This window comes from Leptonychotes weddellii, chromosome 14 (assembly GCF_054177405.1).
Source record: "Leptonychotes weddellii isolate Sample4059 chromosome 14, ASM5417740v2, whole genome shotgun sequence".
Classification (NCBI taxonomy): domain Eukaryota; kingdom Metazoa; phylum Chordata; class Mammalia; order Carnivora; family Phocidae; genus Leptonychotes; species Leptonychotes weddellii.
Genome location: NC_138382.1, coordinates 7,452,567 through 7,471,397, shown reverse-complemented (window position 1 = coordinate 7,471,397; position 18,831 = coordinate 7,452,567). Strand labels below are relative to the sequence as shown.

Genomic DNA, 18,831 nt, shown 5'->3' with positions numbered 1-18,831 from the left:
TTTGCACCTCCACAGCACTGTCTGTAAAGCGGGCACATGGATGCCCCTGTCACAGTGGGGTGGGAGGGAGTGACCGAGCCTGTCACCGTTCCTCACTCCTGACTGTGCTTTCCCCGCAGGCGCCAAATGAGACTGGAATTATAGAGTGTGTTATTTGAAAGAGCTTTATAGTTTCAAATGTTAATTAAACTCGGCCTCTAAAGTATTGCATGGTAAACACTCTCAGAAGAGCTCCCTCTTGAACAGATGAGAAAGATTAAAAATCGGTTTTCCTACCTGGGGTGGGGAGGTGGGACTGGCGATGGGGGTGGGGGTCAGGTGGGGGATGGGGTGTCATGCCTGGGGGTGGGGTGGGGTGGAGCTGACCGAGGGTCCTAGAAACCTGGCGTCACCCCCCCCACCCCGGCCAGTTGCTCATCAGGACCAAGTGGTACATGCGTGGGGTCATCCCAGGTCCCCATCATTGATCCCACGCGTCCCACAACCCCCAGGCCTCGGGGACCATCCTTCCTCCTTTTAGTTTACATGGCAGACGAGAAACTGGTGGTGGTATTTGGAGTCCCAGGTGCTCAGGGAGGCTCAGTGGCCCGGGTGCTCCTGGAAGTTGGGATGTTCAGGGTTGCCATGGTGATGTGGGACTCTGGGCCTAGGGCAGCAAAGAAGCTGAGGCTGCAGGCCGCAGGAAGTGGTGCGGGGAGACCAGGATGATGAGGCCAGCTTGCTGTGCGGGCCCTGACTGGGGCCCACGCTGTCTTCATCATCCCTGACTACTGGGGAAGTGGCAGCCAGGAGCAGGAGGTCAAGCCGGCGAAGCTGCTGGCTAATCTGGCCCAGTGCCTGGGCCTGCACTACGTGGTCTGCGGTGGCCTGGAGAACATCGAGAAGCTGATGGCTGGGCCACTTTGAGGGCAAAGGGGAGGTGGAGGAATATTTCCAGGACATTGGAGTTGCTGTGACCAGCATGCAGCCATTCTGCTATTTCAAGAACCCCTCTCCTTCTGCCCCAGAAAGCCCCAGATGGAAAGAGCTGTTTGCTGAGCTTGCCCATGGGTGATGTGCCCATGGATGGCATATCTGGGACTCACCTGGGTCCTATGGTGCTCTGGCTGCTGAAGATGCCAGAAGAATACGTTGGCCAGAACACTGGGCCCAGTACCTGCAAGCATCCCATGCAAGAGGGTGCTACCCTGCTCTCCCAAGGAAGGCTGTGAGCGATGCCAAGTCCAGCCCAGAGGACCGGAAATACAGCTTCCCTGCAGCCTAGGACCTGGCCAATACGTTCCCTTTCTATGCCCTGAAACCTGAAGGTGACCTTGAGCTGACCTTGAGGTTCAATCTCAAGGCCAGGATGCTGGACCCATGGCTGGAGCAGCACAAAGGGGACTTTGCTGGGCTCGGACTCGGCCACCTCTGAGCCCTGTGGGGTGAAGGGGGCGGTGCAGTCACAGTGATCTGTTGTGTTTAAGAAAAATAATTTTTTAAATATCTGTGCTTACACAGAAGAATGATTAAAAATCAACATGCATTATTTACCTATAACCGGTGTTTCAAAAATTTGGAAGCTCCCTCTCCCAAGTAGGTTGACCTTTCCTGTCTCTTTTATATTAATAATTGATAAAATCTCTGTTCATAGAAAAATCTTAAATACGACTGGAATAAAGGACACTTCGTTTTCCTGCTCTAAAGAATTGGTTTTACTTGGTATTACTCAGGTCGGTTTTCACAGCAAAGCCATAACTTTTATTCACTTCATACCATGTGCGGAGACAAGCATCATGCTCTGCACTTACCAGGAACTTAATAGATACTAGATTAGTGACCAGTCTCCTGCTCTGAGTTATGATTTGTCCTTAGATAGAATCGAAGATGGTTCAACTCAAATGTTAACACTGAGGCGGGGTTGAGGGGCGGGTGAGGGGTCTGAAAAGCATAGGTTGATTGATTTTGCATATCTTCTAAAGTTTAGCAGGTCAGAAATGCAAAGTTTCTAAGCAGAGCTGTTAACTACATCAGGATTTGATCACTGAGATTCCTCAGCTGTGTTTTAATTCCATTTCTTGCCAAGCAGCTCAGGACCTGATCCGGCTTTTGACAATTGACAATTATTAGAGAAGTTCCCTGTAAGAAGAGTGAATGGCCTCTGAAGCATGTAATTGATCCGTATTTCTAGCTTTTAGCTTTTCTTGGCTTTATGATGGCACACTGTCAAGAAAGATCATTCTGGAACTTGGTTGAGATGTGGGATACGCCGGCCAGCAACGAGGCCTATCATGAGGTGGGCCATATAGGAGCTGGAAGCCAAGGGGATGGCATGAATATTCATGGAGCACCAGCTCCGCACCAGTAGCTTTAGCTATTTATTTCCTGTCCTTATCTCCAGAGCAACCCCATGAGGGAATAATAAGTGTTATTTATTGAGGGTTTACTCTGGGCCCAAGCCTTAAAAGGTCATTATCCCAGCGCATTGTCGCAACAACCCAGGAGGTATTATTCTATGCGTTTTAGAGGTCAAGTGTCAAGGGTTAAATATATTGCCCAAAGTCACACAGCTACTGAGAGGTAGAACCAGAATTTAAAGGCACTTACTCTAATTTCAAAGTTTTGTGGGGTTTTTTTTTTGTTTTGCTCAAGATAAAAAAGCCTTTTCTTTATAAATAATATATGTTAATGACAAAAACATGGAAAAACTCTGAAATATTTAATTCTGGAATAGGTCATATATTTACCTAAAAAAGCAAAAACTACTAAACAGCACTGTTATTAATCTAGGACTCCTTCTGGAGGGTTTTTACATGTGTATGGGTCTATTTCTCTTTACACCCAAGGCAGCCTATGGATGCTCTCCTATGTCTTGCTTCCTCTCCCACCCCCACTTAACTCTATTTTGTACATCTTTACAAATTGTAGCATGAGACTTTAATTCTTTTTAAAGAGCTACGTTGTTTCCATTTAATTTCTAAAGATGAATTCCATAATTAACCAGTTCTTGATTAGACAATTTTTCAATTTTTTTGCTTTTGCACACCATGTGGAAATAAGTAGACCCTCCCGTGTCCCATTGTTTATTTCCGAGTGCTAGCATGTTGCGGGGGGTGTGGATTGCTGAATCCCAGGTAAAGAAAGGTTGATTCTGTCCACCTGCTTCCATGGGTTGGGCCAGTTTGTCCTCTCCCCAGCAGAATGCAAGGTGTTTGTTTCCCCATAATCTTGCCAACGGTTTTTATCCAAATTTCAGATATTTTTTGGCCAGTCTGATAGATGAAAATTGCTAAGTCCGGGTAGTTTGACTTACTTATCCTGAGATGAAGTTGAGCATCTTTTCATGTTTGGAAGATCCTTGTTTTTCCTTTCTGGTGAATTATCTATGCCTACCTTTGGTCCATTTTTTTCTATTGGGTACCCTTTCATATACGATGGAGTTAGCCTTTTGTGATAGGAATTGCAAGTTCTTTTTCCTGGTTTATCTTTTGACCTTAAGTATGATGTTTTTCTCATGGAGAAATTATTTTAAGAGTCCAGTTTACCAGTCTCTAATCATTTCTAATTTGAGCTCTCATTAGATCCTTACTGCTCCAGTGTTCTAGTTCTCCCCTGTTTTTGTCTAGATTGTGACTTCAGTGTTTGCATTTAAGTCTTCTATCCATTTGGAAACCACTCCACAGTGGAGGGTGAAGTGTGCATCTAGTCTTAACATATTTCTAGGTAGTTATCCAATCCCGGTATCCTTTTATTGAATCATTTCATGACTGAGATGCCTTCTTTAATCTATTCAAGTTTCTACAGATAGGTCTGTATAGGTCTTTTTTGGACTTTCTATTCCCTTCTATCCATCTGTCTATTCATACATTACCATACTGTTTAAATAACTGAACATTTTACATGTTTTAACATCTAGTGTGACTAACTCCCGCCCCCCCTTTCCTCCCCAATTTTTCTTTTTCAGAGTTTTCCTGGTTATTCCATCTCCTGTTTCCATATGAGGTTTGGAATCCCATTATCTAGTTGTTGATCTTTTTTCTTTTTTTAAACTAAACTTGTAGGTATTGGAGTATATTAAACTTGCAAATGAGGGTATGGAAAATTCACCTCTCAGTCACAGTGTGTGTTTTCATTTTTAAAGTGTTCTTTAGTCTTGAGGAGTATTGTGAGGAGTGTGTTCTGTGGCCCCTACATAGTATTATTTTAATTCCTGATTTGGTTGCTATACTCATGTTGCCTTATCTATGTGGTGGTTGTGTGTGTATGCATATACCACACACACACACACACACACACACACAGTGTATGTGAAAGCTAATGTATCTATTTCATATCCCTAAAGTGTTTATGAATCTCTTAACCAACTGAGCCACCCAGGCGCCCTGTTTATGAATCTCTTACTGGTTATGGTAGCTTTTCAGTTTTTCATTTGCCAAGTATACGGTCCTACCATCTGCAAATAATTTTTCATGCTCCTTTCCAATTTTTAGAATTAGGATAATAACTTTCTGTTACCTAGTTTTGTTGGCCATTACTCTCTAGCACAACATCAAATTCTATTTCTGACTTTAATGGTAAGGTTTCTAGTGCTTCCTGTTAAACGGAATGCTAGCTTTGGGATTATGATAGGAGGATTTTATCTTGTTACGGAGTTATTTATCTAACACTATTGTATGGCGATTGCAATTTCTAGAAATTAAGAATGGATATCGAATTTTGTCTGGTATCACTCAATACTTTTATTTCCTTATCTAATGTCAAGCATGGGGGTTTTGTCACTGACTTAAAAAGGGGTGGATTTTTGTCATACACTTAAATGTAGTTTGTCTTTCTCACTATATGATACTTTGTAGAATTCTTCCCAACTTACCCTCCTGTAGATCTAGCTCCATATTCCATGGTTTGGATATTTTCCATTTATTCAGCCAGTCCCCTATGATAAGCATCCACTTTTTCACTTCACTAAAAACAAATAGACAGTAATTATCCTTGTAAGTATAGTTTCAAGTGATGGGCCCTTTAATTTCTAAGGGCTATATTCCCAGGGATGGGAGTACGGAGTTGAAGGTTATATATAACTTGATGTTAATAGCCACTCTGATATATGCTCAAGATCTCAGAGTTAGAGCAGGTATTCGATGAGGTCTCTCGGACTCCAAATCTCATTAAACCAAACTGCTGCACACATTATAACAATCGAAAGCAAATCCTGTAAAATTACTGTGTTTGTCATGAGATTCCTGCTGTGCTTCATCTAGTGGACGATGTGTCTACATCAGAAGACTCACTAAAAAGAATCCTGACCCCGCAAGCATTTGTCTTTGTGTGGCTTGGGAAGTAGATGGGCCTTGGTTTCTATGACCTTGGATGTGGTGGTCTCTGTTTTGTCTCTCTGGTGTGTCCCTTTTTTCATCTGGGAAATGGGAATAATAGGACTTGACACAGTCATGAGGTTAGAGCCCGTAGCATCCAAAGCCCATAGCACGGTGTTGGGATTTTCCTGAAGAGTCATTTAAGTTCAGGCCCAAGCCAAATCTTTTTGCTGAATGCCTTGAAGATGTCCAGGCTGGTAGGACAGGTGTAGCGGAAAGTGTAGCTCTTGCTCGACGCTTGGACCCTTGGGCCAGGAGCAGCCCTCAGAGTTGGGACCAGTGTGAGAATTTACAGGCTCACAGGACCACACAGCATTCCCCTAAAGTTCTGGAAGTTAGAATTCCAAAATCCGTCTCACCCAGGTAAAGTAAGGGATAGGCAGGGCTGATTCCTTCTGGAGAAGACGCTCTTTGCTTGTGTTTCCCAGCTTCTAGAAGCTGCCTGCATTCCCCCACTTGCAACCCCCTGCCTCCGTGTCCAAAGTGCATTGCTCCAACCTTCGGTAGCGTAGACACATCACCTTCTGTGCCCCTATGGTCTCTCTCTAAGGATCTTTATGGTTCCATTGGACCTGCCCCAATAATCTAAAATAATCTCACCATTTCAAGGTTCATCCTTTTAATCACATTTGAAAAGTCTCTTTGCCATGCGAGGTACCTGAAGTCACAGGTGTGGGAGATTGGGACATGGACATCTTTGGGAGGGGGGTGCCTTGCTCTGCTACCACGGATGTCACTTATGGAACCCATAGCACCAATGTATCCACTTTTCTCGTCTGTGCAGGTTCATCCTAATGCTGAAGGAGACCTGGTTTGTTCATCTGCCATCTCTCCTTCCCTAAGCACTTCCTTCTTGATAAATCCCCTTCTCTTGCTCACAGAACAAAGACAGGATCCATTTTGTTGTACCTGAGATGGGCAAAGCCTACATTAGACTTGGTCATTTTTACTCATCATGGTCTCTGGGTGTCTCTCCAAAGAGCCAGCTCTATAAGCTGAGGAGTTGGAGGAAATAGTCTGAGGAATTTACAGTCTGCCTTAGGTCAGGTCTGTCTGCCGGGCTGCATCTGATTATCCTCTGATGATCAGATTCCTATTCTGTCTCACCCAGTTCCCGCCACTTGGTGTGTTCACTTTCTTCTGATCTTTTTCCTTACCTTGACATGTTAGTTTGGTAGCGTTGCATAATAAAACAGCACAGATTGTGGGGCTTAAACAACAGAAACTGGTTTTCTCCTAGTCCTGGAAGCTCGAGGTCCAAGATCAAGGTGTTGACAGGTTTAGTTTCTCCTGAGATCTCTTCTTGGCTCAGATGGCTACTTTCTCAATATGTCTTCACATAGTGAGACATGAGCACTTTGCTCTGTGCTTGTGCATCCCTGGCATTTCTCTTTGTATGTGCTAATCTTCTCTTAGAAGGATGCTAATCTGTATTGGATTAGGTCCCAACCTAAAGGCCTCATTTTAACTTCAGGTCTTTTTGAAGAAGTAATGATCTCCAAATACAGTGACACTCAATTATTGGGGGTTACAACTTCAACATATGAATTTTAGGGGGACAATTCAGTCTATCACAATCTTGATGTACCCCCCCTCCTTCCCCCTCTGCTTAAACTTGGGCCATGCACAATGCATGCCAACCCTGATCTCTTTAGCAACACCTGCCTCCATCCTTCCTCGTTACCTGATAAACAGCCCAGCTGAGGCCAGCTGCCAAACACTATGACCTTCTCAAAATCAAATTAGGCAAACCCAGAGAACCTATTAATCAGGCTAAGCCATTATGGGTGCAGAATAATGCAATTGGGCATTTCTTAGAATACATTTTAGTTCCGGCAAAGATCAACAACACCTTTAAGTAGAAAAGCCACAAAACACAAGTAATAGCATAAGAGCTAAAAGATGCATAATGAAATAATGGTGGAAGATCCCATTATTCCACCTCCCATGGTGGTGGTGACCATTTTGGGGTAACCACACTTGGACAGCACAAAGTAAAACTCTGGAAGTTGTTGGATTCTGAAGTAAATGTGTAACCATGAAGCTGTTAAAAAACAAAACAAAAACACAGTACTGTGCCCTAGATTTCATTCTGTGTCAAATCGCATCTTGGGAGTATGAAGCACTGAATGCCTGGATACTGTAAGAGGCAAAGTCTAGAAAGAAGATGGTCATTTTCCTCAGCCTCTGATGCCAAAAGTGACCACTTAAGTCCTGGATGACAAAAGTATTTTCATTTCCAACTCCTTAAAACTGATTAAGGAGCAAGGAGAAAGGGAGAGAAATGAAACAAAGCTTTTTACATCATAACAGGAAAAGAACTTGGGTTTCAAGAGGGTTTCTAGAAAAATAAAACCAAGGCATAGTTGGATTGGGTCTCCAGTAATTTCCATAGTGCAATTAAAACAACCAAGGTGTGGGTGCCTGCGTGGCTCAGTCAGGTAAGCGTCTGACTCTTGGTTTCGCTCCGGTCAAGATCTCAGGGTCATGAGATTGAGCCTTGCATCAGGCTCTGCAGTCAGTGTGGAGTCTGCTTGTCCCAATCCCCTCCACAACCCTCTCCACCCCACCCCCCCAGTATGCAAACCTCTCTCTCTCTCATATCTTAAAAAGATATCCAAGGTGTGCCACCCAAATATAGGTACCTGGGGGCTAGGAAGCTCACAGTTGGGATAAGGAGGGTATATACCCCCTGTAGGACTTTGCAAGTAGACAAAGTTACCTAGGGGTAAGGGTTAGTGTTAGCATTCTTGTCCTTGCCTTTACCCCTAGGGAGGCTGGATCTTCTGTTTCCCTGCCTTGGAGTTGGTTTGAGTTGGTGGAGATGCACATGGGTTCAGGGAGAGCGACTCAGGGAGAGATCAGAGCATAGGGGTAGAGTTAGGAGTACAAGAGGAAGATAAATCTCTTAACCCTAATCCTCTGGCACATGGTGAAAACATCTTATAGGCTGATCTTAATTAGAACTCTCTATCTTGAGGAAGAACTTGAATACAATTTACAAAAAGCATAACCTTTTCCAAATGACCTTCTTGTCATGGGCTTTCCCTAAACAAGTTTCCATGCACTTACTACCAGACTAAAAGAAGCTTCCTATTTTTCCCCCCTTTGCATGGTGAATTTCAGCTTTTTCACAATGTCTTTCGTCTTGTTTCCCATGACTTTTACCCTGCAGAAGGGTGTATACCTGGGCATATGTGTAAGAAATGAAGAAAAATTAATCAACTAGCAAGAGGATTGGAGGGCAAGCTGTGAAGGAGGGTGAAGAGCTAAATTTATATAACCTAGAAAAAGAAGGCTCTGGAGAAACGTGATGAAGTTATACTTCACAGAAGCAATAAATGAAGGGAGGGAATTGTTCACAGTCTCCGAAGATGGTGGGATGGAAGGGCGGGCCCCAAGCCAAGGCCATGAAAGGGAGTCCTGATGGATGATCGAGTCTGGAGACTGGAGGGTGCTCCTGATGTGGGGACCAGGGCCCCACCCTTCCAGTTCATGTCCAATGGACATGGGATCTGGCAATGTCAAATGATCAGCTGGGTGGTTCCACATGGACTTTTCCCACCTATAGCTTCCCTCCTGGGCTGAGAAAGCCTCCTGCTCTGCTAGGGACAATGGGGTCAGGGAGATAGGATTTTTTTGGCACCCCCCCCCCCACTTTGGCTCCAATATGGACAAACTTCCTCTGAAAGTAACTTTCAAGAACCAAACTTCCCTCCCTAAAAACAGTGATAATTGCAAGCGTAACACTCTAGTGACTTGTGTTCCTTTTTATATTCTCTCTTGCTCCATTTAATTTTTGATCAATTGCAGCTATTTTAATGCTTGTGAAGTTTCTCGTCTAGCCAAAAAAGGACAACTCTTTTTATTCTGGGCCTGATGGCACGGATGTCTGCTGGCTAATCAAAGGGGCTCAAGAGGGCCGGTGCCCACACTGTATGGAAGGAAGGGGGTCGAGGTTCTACTTCTTACTCTGCCATTTTATTAGTGATCTAGAGCTGCTGTGATACTGTGATTTACACAAAGAAATAAATATTTGGTCTTCACCTCTGTTTCTGGCATAAGCTCTAAAAACCCTTGGAATTTCCTGAGTAATAAGAAAAATGTGTTTCTGGGGCGCCTGGGTGGCTCAGTTGGTTAAGCGACTGCCTTCGGCTCAGGTCATGATCCTGGAGTCCCGGGATTGAGTCCTGCATCGGGCTCCCTGCTCGGCGGGGAGTCTGCTTCTCCCTCTGACCCTCCCCCCTCTCATGTGCTCTCTCTCATTCTCTCTCTCAAATAAATAAATAAATAAAATCTTTAAAAAAAAAAAAGAAAAAAGAAAAATGTGTTTCTGTTAGGTGAAAGGGGCTGACTTTGGGAGCCCACCTGAGAATGGAGACTGGATTCTGGGAGTCCCAACCATGTGATGAGAGGGTTGGAACTTGTAGTCCTACCTCCAACCAAAAGAGGTGTGAGGGGCTAGAGTTGAGTCAATTGCCAATGGCCAGTGAATTACCCAGTCATGCCTGTGTAATCAAGCCTCTCTTAAAAACCCCAAAGAACAGTTTTGGTTATCTTCCACGTTGGTGAACACATGGAGGTGCTGAGAGAGTGGCAAACAGAGGGCAGGGGAGCTCTGAACTCTTCCCCATACACCTTACTCTATGCATCTCTGCAATCTGGTTGTCCTTGAGTTACATCTTTTTCTAATAAACGTTTGATTCAGTAACTAAAATGGTTTCTGAGTTCAGTGAGCCATTCTGGCAAACTACTTAAACCTGAGAAGGGGGTCATGGGAACCTCTGAAGTAGAGCCAGTCCGGTTGAAAATACACATAACATAGTGGACTTGGGATTGGTTGGAGAGGGCGATCATTGGAACCTCCAGTTGAAAGTAGGTTAGTTAGAAGCACAGATAACAATCTTGGCTTGTGACGTGGGTGTTGGGGGTGGGGCACTGTTGCAGGACTGAGCCCTTATCTGTGGAATCTGTTGGTGTCTCTGGGTCAGTAAGTGTCAGAATTGAGTTCTGGATAATTGTGCTTTGTGGAGAAGCCTTCCTCAGAGAATTGCTTGTTGGTGTGGGGAATACCCACTAGATTTGGTACCAGAACATTTTTAATGGCATAACCAAGTGCTACAAACTGAGTGACTTAAAACAACAACTTCTATTATCTCAGTTTCTATGGGTCAGGAATCTGGGTGTGGCTTTGCTGGGTCTTCTGCTCCTCGGTTTCTCCATAAGCTGCAATCAAGGGATTAGCCCAGGATCTTATAGGAGGTTATAATCAAGGTTTGCGTTGGGCCACATCAAGGCTTGATTAAGGGCAGCAGGACCTATTTTCCAAGTTCATTCACTGGTTGTTGGCAGGATTCAGTTTCTCATAAACTGTTGGACTGAGGACATCTGTTTCTTGCTTGCTATTGGTCAGATGCCATCCTTAGCTGCTTGCTACATTGAACTCTTTAACATGGCAGCTTGGTTCATCAAAGTGAAGAAGCCAAGAAGTCAATAGGATGAGTGTAGCAAGAGAGAGTGCAAGGAAGACAGAAGTCAGTCTCGTATAACCTATTCTGGGAAGTGAGATCCTATCATTTTTCCTATTTTCTGTTTCTTAGAAGTCCCTAGATTGAGCGGCCACACAAAGGACATAGATTATACAAGGAGTGGACAGCAAGAGGTAGGAACCATTGGGCGCCATTTTAGAAGGCTTTCTACAGCAACATTAACCAGATAAGTGACTTTGGGCTTTAGTGCCTTCCTCTGTTTAATATCCTAATAAAAGGAAAGACTTAAAGGTAGCTGAACCAAATCAGGGTGGCAAATTCAACTGCCTGCCAGAGCTTGGTGGGTCATGATAATCTCTAAAATGGGTCACACGTGAGATGGTGGATACTGGTAAGAGAAGACTCCTATCAAGCTATACTTGCTCTGCTAGGTCTGCATGGGGAAGCCTCAGGGAGGACACTAGAGGGCCTTTCTTTCTGCAGGGGCGAAATCCACAACTCCCATTTGGGCTTTTGATTCTAAATGTTTGACACTGAGATTATCGCCTTTATCTTGCTAAAATGCTGGGATTGCAAGAAGGACATAGGTTATTACTCTGACAGAAAGATAGCTGAGTGAGGACCCTGCAACATAAAATAGAAGTCTCACTAAAGACCATTTCAGCATCCAACAAAGGATGTGATCCAGTCTTTGGCAGTGGTTGGTTTTTGCCAAGCTCTGCTGGGCTCCAGAGGAGCTGATTTGAAGTCCTAATTTTCATGGCATTTATATGTTGCTGCTTTGGGATTCTACATGGCTAGCCATGTGACCATTACTACATTGGCTTGTAATAAAAAAAAACCCAAAAAACAGCTTTGTACTTTGCCTGTATATAGCATTTTCAAAATTTCTCATTTGATGGCAACATGGAGATCTGGTTTTAGAAAGGGAATGTGTTACATTCTTTCATCAAGCCTTAAAGGGTTCAGGTCCAAAGTTCTCCTAGGAATCCCCTAAATATTACTGAAGCACCAAATCCAGGATAAAGAGTGCTTACATGGAATGTATAATTAATTTTAGATCTAAGAGACTTATATGATTTTTCTTATACACTACTTGAAACATGTGAAAAAGCAGTGTTCTTTCCCCCTTTCTCCTACCCTAAGCTGTTCCTAACGCAGGTGTTATTTACAAAGCTGCTCCTTTGTCATTAGATACGTATTTCCACAAAAGAGCATTTGCATATTGAAAATTATACAGGAAATTGCCTGATCTCTCTACTCTGTGACTGTCAATAAATCTAAAGTACTGCTTTGCTGTGATCCGAGAAAAGGAAAAAAGTGATGTGTATTTATTCATCTGAGAGTTGTATAATCAGTAACTTTTTCTATAACCCCAAAAGGCAGTTCAAACAGCATCTACTTAGATTGGAGACCAATTAAATAATTATCAAAAGCATCAGGAAGACAGCAAGGGTGAGCCTCAGAAGAGCACATGGAATCTGGCAGGAAAACATAATTGCCGTTTTGAATTTTTCCCTTACTCGCCATCTATTAAATCATGGCTTCTATTGACCTCTGCATATCAAACGGACTTGGGCAGTTCATTTCCTAAGGCACCAACCTCCCTGAGCACAAAGTAGTTTCCTGGGGTTTTGCAGACTTAGGAGATGGATGGATTGATGGGATAATTTCCCCCAGCTTAAGCTGCCAGGCCATTCAGACTGTAAAGATGAGCACTTGGGTCAGGACTGGGTGCATCCTGCATTCTGGCTGCCTGTGCCTGAGGAGTTTGTGCCTTTGAACTCTGCCCGGCATACCCACTTAGCCAGGCTGATGTGGCCACAATCTCCAGGACACTCAGGTAGAATGGTAAACGTGGTCCTTGTTTTCCACGGACTTGTTTCCTCTTCATGCCTTTTCATTCTGTTTCTGCCTTGCTCAAAGAAGCAAGATCGGGGAAAAATCTGAACCAGCACCTTTTGAAAATGCACGGACACCTGCCGCCTCCATCCCATGCACCTGACTAGGGAGGTTGATGGGGCTGCCCCACTGAGGGCTGGCCATTATCTCGAAGCCTCCCCATCACCGAGGCAGAAGTAAGGCAGTGTGCAGTCATCCTGCGGCAAACAAGCCCCACGCATTCACCCTTGCTGCAGAAACAAACGGTCAGCAAATGGCCTATTCAGAGTGGGTTTGGAACTCATCATCTGTGTCAGAAAATGGGAAATCTCTGAGGTGGCCCCACACAAAAGGATGCAAATGACAAAGGGTCAACAGCAGATGCTGAATAATGGAATGGGGACGAATAGCATTCATTGGCTTCGTCTTTTCTCGTGTCTCCCACAAATGGTGCCTCATTCTTCCTACGTCATTTCCAATTTCAACCATTCCTGTTTTTATGTCCAAGGGAAGCATGAGAGGGGCATCGGGACTGGTTTCCTCTTGATGTTTTCTGCCCTTGGAATTGAAGTGGGCCTCTTCTGTTTCTCTGCCGAATGGCGACATGTGTCTGTCAAGCTTTGTAATAGCCACCCCCTCCTGCCCTGTGTTGCAGACATGGCTGTATTTTCATGCTGAGTTCAAGTGACTGGTAGGAAGTTCACAGGACAGTTGAAAATCCAAATGAAGGAAAATGTGGGCTTTCAGAGTTGGCATTGACCTTGAGCTTGAACACCAAATACTTGGTGTATAATTTTTATTAAAATGAGACCATTCTCTGGGGTCAGCAATCAAGGAGAAAATGTGTATACAAAAACACACCTCTCACCCCTCACCTCTCTACATGTGAGGGGCAAATAAAGCTACCAGCAGAGAGGTCCTGCCTTGTCTGGAACCCAAGAGGAGTGAAACAGACATCGAGAATAACTTGCTACATAGAATAATCTCAAACCTAGTCAACATAGGGACAGGTTATTCTTTCACAGGTTATGAAATATTTAATGAAGACTGTGTTCCAAGGACTCTTCGGAGAGCTTCATGATATTATCTTGCTTGATTCTCTTAATTACTATGAGATGGATACTCTAATTATCCATTTTTTAGTTGAAATTAAGCAGGCACAAAGAGCTTGAAAGAACTGTTCAAGGACACAGAGCTCAGCATGGGGGAGCAGGCATGGGACCCCAGGAAAAGTTGCTCCAAACCAGAGGGGTTCATCAGCTAGAACTAGAAAGAGTTCTGTATTAATAGAAGATTAAAAACAAGAGCTAGTACATAAAGATTTCTTTTTTTTTTTTAATCCCTGTCTGATGATAAAAGTCTGGAAGTAGCCAGTCAAGGGTTGGTATAACAATTCCCCATCACTGGGGATAGGGTTCCTTCTTAACTTTTAGGCTACTGTCCTTACTTTGTGCCTATCTTTAATCCATGAAGTTCACTTCATGGTGCAAAAATGTTTTTAGGACCTCTGCCATCGTATCCAATTCCAGGAAGCAAACACCTTGTTGGCTGGAACTCAGTCATAGATGCACACTTACGTACAAGAGGGGAGTATACAACCTTGAAGCAGAGTATGTTGTCACCTTGAATAAAACTTAAATTTCATCTTCAAAGGTGGGAAGAGTGACTCTTGGTATGTAATCAGCAGGATATGTCAGTGGTCCCAGTTAGTCTTAACTTGAGATTTAGATACAATAGCCATGAAGATGGCTGCCTACTGCCCACAGTCTAGTTGCCTCTTGGATTATTTTATGTACCACAGAGCCTCCTGGGAACACTTCCTACCATGTCTAAAACTGAGCTTCAGACCTAAACCACTTGGCATGCCTGATGGTCAGGGCAGGGTTAGGTGTGGAGGACTTCAGAATCTTCTCAGAAACTGGTTAGCCTCCCATGAAACTCCACTAAGAGGAAAGAGTCTTCCAGTCCAAGTGTGAGGGGAGTTCGACTGACTGAAGTTTGGCGACTGGTGGTAAGATCCTCCCTGACCGCTCCCTCTGTGGGCTTGTCCACCCTGGGGATGAAGAGGTCTTTGTATGTAAACTCAAGTCACTATATTATTGAACTGCATATCATGTGTAGACACAAGCAGCTCTGCTGGGGGGGGCTCCTGTGGACTGTACCGTGGAGGGAGGAAGCCATTTCTCATTATTTTTAAGTCCTTATTGACTGAACTGTTGATGACTTGAGGATTATACATATGGTGGCCAGGGTGTGTGGGGAGCGAGGGGTGGCAGCCAGAGAAGGCAGCATGATGGAGCTTGGAAGGATGGAGTGGAGGATAATGTCAAGTGATGTATGTTGGATGCTCTTCCAAGTTACAGGCAGGCAGGTTCTCTTTGTGGGGATGGAAATAGTGGTCAGAGTACTGAGAATAGGAACATTCAGATGTAACTGTTAGTTTCTCTGTTCATACCTGGTCGATATTTGGGTTCTACTAGGTTTGTAACAGGTTTCAGCTGAGTTTTAGTTTTTGTTCAAATATCAAATTCTGAGCCTGGACCCCAACTCAGGTGAGATTAACCTCCCCTCTTCCTCCTTTCTAAATCTCCCTGCTCAAGTTCAAACCCAAATGGAAAGCTGCCCATAGAGGAAAAAAATAAAGGACTGAAAGATGAAGGGAGAGAGGGACTGGGTGGCGGGGGGAGGTGAAAGGAGGGAAAGAAGCCAAACTCTTAAAAGTCATAATCTCCTGTAGAATCTCATGAGGACAATAGCAATAAAAGTCATGGTGTTTATGCAGGATGGGTGACTCTAGCTTGTATGGGGTTGGGCTATTAGTGTTAGCACATGTTCATTCCTACATGTCAGTTAGCAATGTTTCAACATGCATTAGTCTGTATAGCTTACCACATTTCACCTTGAGACTCTTCCACATCAGAGGTTTGATTGCAATGAGCATTGTGGATAAAAAGCACTAAATCAGGAGCATGAAGTCCTGACTACCGGCCTTTGCTCCCATCCCCCAACCTCTGCAAGAGCAGTACCTCTTCCTGTCCTGGTTAGCCCATAAGGATGTGGTGAGGGACAAGTTAGAAGATGGTGGTTAAAGTGTTGCATAAACTTAGAAGTTTCATGAAGTTACATGGAGCAGAGACTTGAAGCCCCAGGCTAAGTGCAGGGAAGCTAGATTCTTTCAAGTAAGTTGGACTTCACCAGATAGTCCTTTCCACTGCAGGCTCTTGATAATAGTGCTCTCAGCATGAAGAGACAAAGTAGGATGCCTCACCAAGCCACATTCTGAGAGAAATGCAGCATTTGGGAGTGAAGGTGGCCCTATCGATTTCAAGTCTAAGAAATGGTTCCCCAGATAATACCCTCTGTCCATCATAGGATATAGCATTTCAAAGACTCTCTCCTAACTGTACTGTATGGAACATCTCTAAAACATGCATATACACACACATAGGCTTCTGATTCTGAGAATGGCAAATTAAGTGATTTGGACCAAAACTTTAGGTAAAACTGTGTTTTTAAAATCTTTGAAGCATTAAGCGGCTTATAAGCTCTAAAGGAACTACCTGGACACAGTTCAAGTGAAAATGAAACTTAAAAAATTAAGAGCCTGAGACTCAAAGCCACTTTTATTTTCTGAACGTTGGAAAATTCTGGCCATTTAAGAAACCTTCCCCCACATCAAGGGGGTCAGAAGTCAAGGCTACATCTTTGTTGGACCCCAAAAGGAAAACTCCCTGGATAAGTGTGAACCAGAAGTACCTGCCAGAAGATTGGAGGACATAATGCCTTGATGCTATGCATCAGGAGAAAAGGGAGAAGGTATCCACAAAAAGTTGTGGTTGTAGCCTATCCATGTGCAGATCTGCTTCCGGGGTTTACATTGGATCCATGGGACCTCAAGTCATGAACTTGTTTTAACATGATGGCTGATAATACTACCAAGCAGAAGTGAAAACATCCATTTTAAAAGCAGGCACCTTCCTTCTAGGCTTCAAAAAATCTCCATAGATAAAACCTAAGGGCAATTAACATTACACAATCAAAAATAACCAAACATTAAGGACTAAGGCACCCTGAGTGACAATCAGGAAACCCAGAAAATGAAACATCCCCAAATGATACTATAATTGATACTGTAATTTTAAATATTGTAATTTTAAAACACTGATTATAAAGTAACTATGATTACAATGTATAAATTAGTGGCACCTGGGTGGCTCAGTTGGTTAAGTGCTTGACTCTTGATTTTGGCTCAGGTCATGATCTTAGGGTCTTGAGATTGAGCCCAGTGTCAGACTCCATGCTGAGTGTAGGGTCTGCTTAAGATTCTCTCTCTCCCCCTCTGCCCCTCACCCCTCCACTAGTGTGTATTTGCGCTCTCTCTCAAAAAACAAAAACCAAAAAAACGCATATAAGTCAAAATATAAACTTTGTAGAAATTACTACAAAGAACATCAAACTACAAAAAGGGACCTATCAGATTAGGGGAAAAAAATGCAAATAGACCTTTTACAAAGAGTTGCTGATAGAGTGAACAAAAACCGTCAATTGATGGTTGAAAAATCAAAGCTGAAAAAAATAGTTGTGAAGAAATTATCCAGAATGCAATACAGAGAAAAAAAAAAAAGCAAACTATGAAACCAAGTTAGTTAGGAAAACATGAAGGATAAAGTGAGGAAGTTTAACCTATGCTTCATCCCTTCTAGGAGAGAAGGGGGATAATGCGACCAGTCAACATTTGGACCTTACTGTGCAAATTACCTTAAATGATGACACCACTCTACAATTTCACAAAGCCCAACAAATCCAAGTTCAAGAGTAAAAGAATATTATACGTAAATATATCCTGTAGAAACTGGGAAATCCAAAGACAAAGAGAAGCTGTTGAATCAGCCAGAGGGGGTGGAGATAAATAACCTTCAAATGAGCAACACTTAAGGGCAGTAAGGAAGCTGAAAGTCAGTACAATATCTTTAATGAACAGAGGATATCTCCAACCTGGAACAATAAACAACAAATGAATCTTTGAACAATAAGGGTAATAAAAATATTTTTGGACAAATGAAATTGAGATAGTTTGCCATTCAAAGACTCGTAGCAAGGGAAATTTTAAAAGATGTTTATTTTTACTGAGGTGTGGTTGACATAGAATGTGTGAGTTTAAGGTGCACCGTGTGTTGGTTTGATATATTTATATATTGCAGCTTGGTTACCACCATAGCTTTAGCTAACAGTTCTGTCTTGTCACATCATTATCATTTCTTTTTTTGTGGGAAGAACATTTAAGGATCTAGTCTCCTAGCAACTTTGAAGTTTATAATACAGTGTTGTTGATTGTGTTCACCATGCTGTGCATTAGATCTCCAGAACTTATTTATCTCCTAGTTGTAAGTTTGTACTCTTAACATTTCCCCAATTCTCCCACTTCCAGCCTCTGGTAATCACTATTTGATTATTTGTTTTTGTGAATTTAGCTTTATAGAGGTTTTACATGTAAGTAATATCAGACGTTATTTGTCTTTCTCTGCCTTACTTCACTTAGCATAATGTCCTCGGGTTCCATCTGGGTTGTTGCAGATGGGAGTATTTTCTTCTTTCTCATGATTGAATAATATTCTATCATGTGTTATATAAATACCACATCTTCTTAACTATTCATCTAGTGTTTGACATGTTGTTTCTGTATCTTGGCTATTATTAATGCAATGAACATGGGTATGCAGATATCTCTTTAAGATACCAACTTCAGTTTCTTTAGATATATACCCAGGAATGAGATTGCTGGATCATGTGATAGTTCATTTTTAATTTTTTTGAGGAACTACCATATTTTTCATAATGGCTATACCTTTTTATGTTTTTATTTATTTTTACTTTTATTGAAGAATAGGTGACACAGTGTTTCATTGGTTTCAGATATACAACACACAGACTTGACAATTCTATACTTCTTGCTGTGTTCCCCAAAAGTGTAGCTATCATCTGTCATGTACAACACTGTTAGAATACCATTGACTCTACTCCCTATGCTCTTTCATTTCTGTGATTTATTCATCCCATAACTGGAAGTCTATACCTGCCACTCCCCTTGACCCACTTTGCCCATCTTCCCA

At 42.9% G+C, this 18,831-nt stretch overlaps 1 pseudogene; it reads left to right on the top strand.

The window, feature by feature from the left end:
- The first annotated feature begins 525 nt into the window (after positions 1-525).
- On the top strand, positions 526-1,451 carry LOC102731167 (nmrA-like family domain-containing protein 1 pseudogene; annotated as a pseudogene).
- Positions 1,452-18,831: the final 17,380 nt, after the last annotated feature.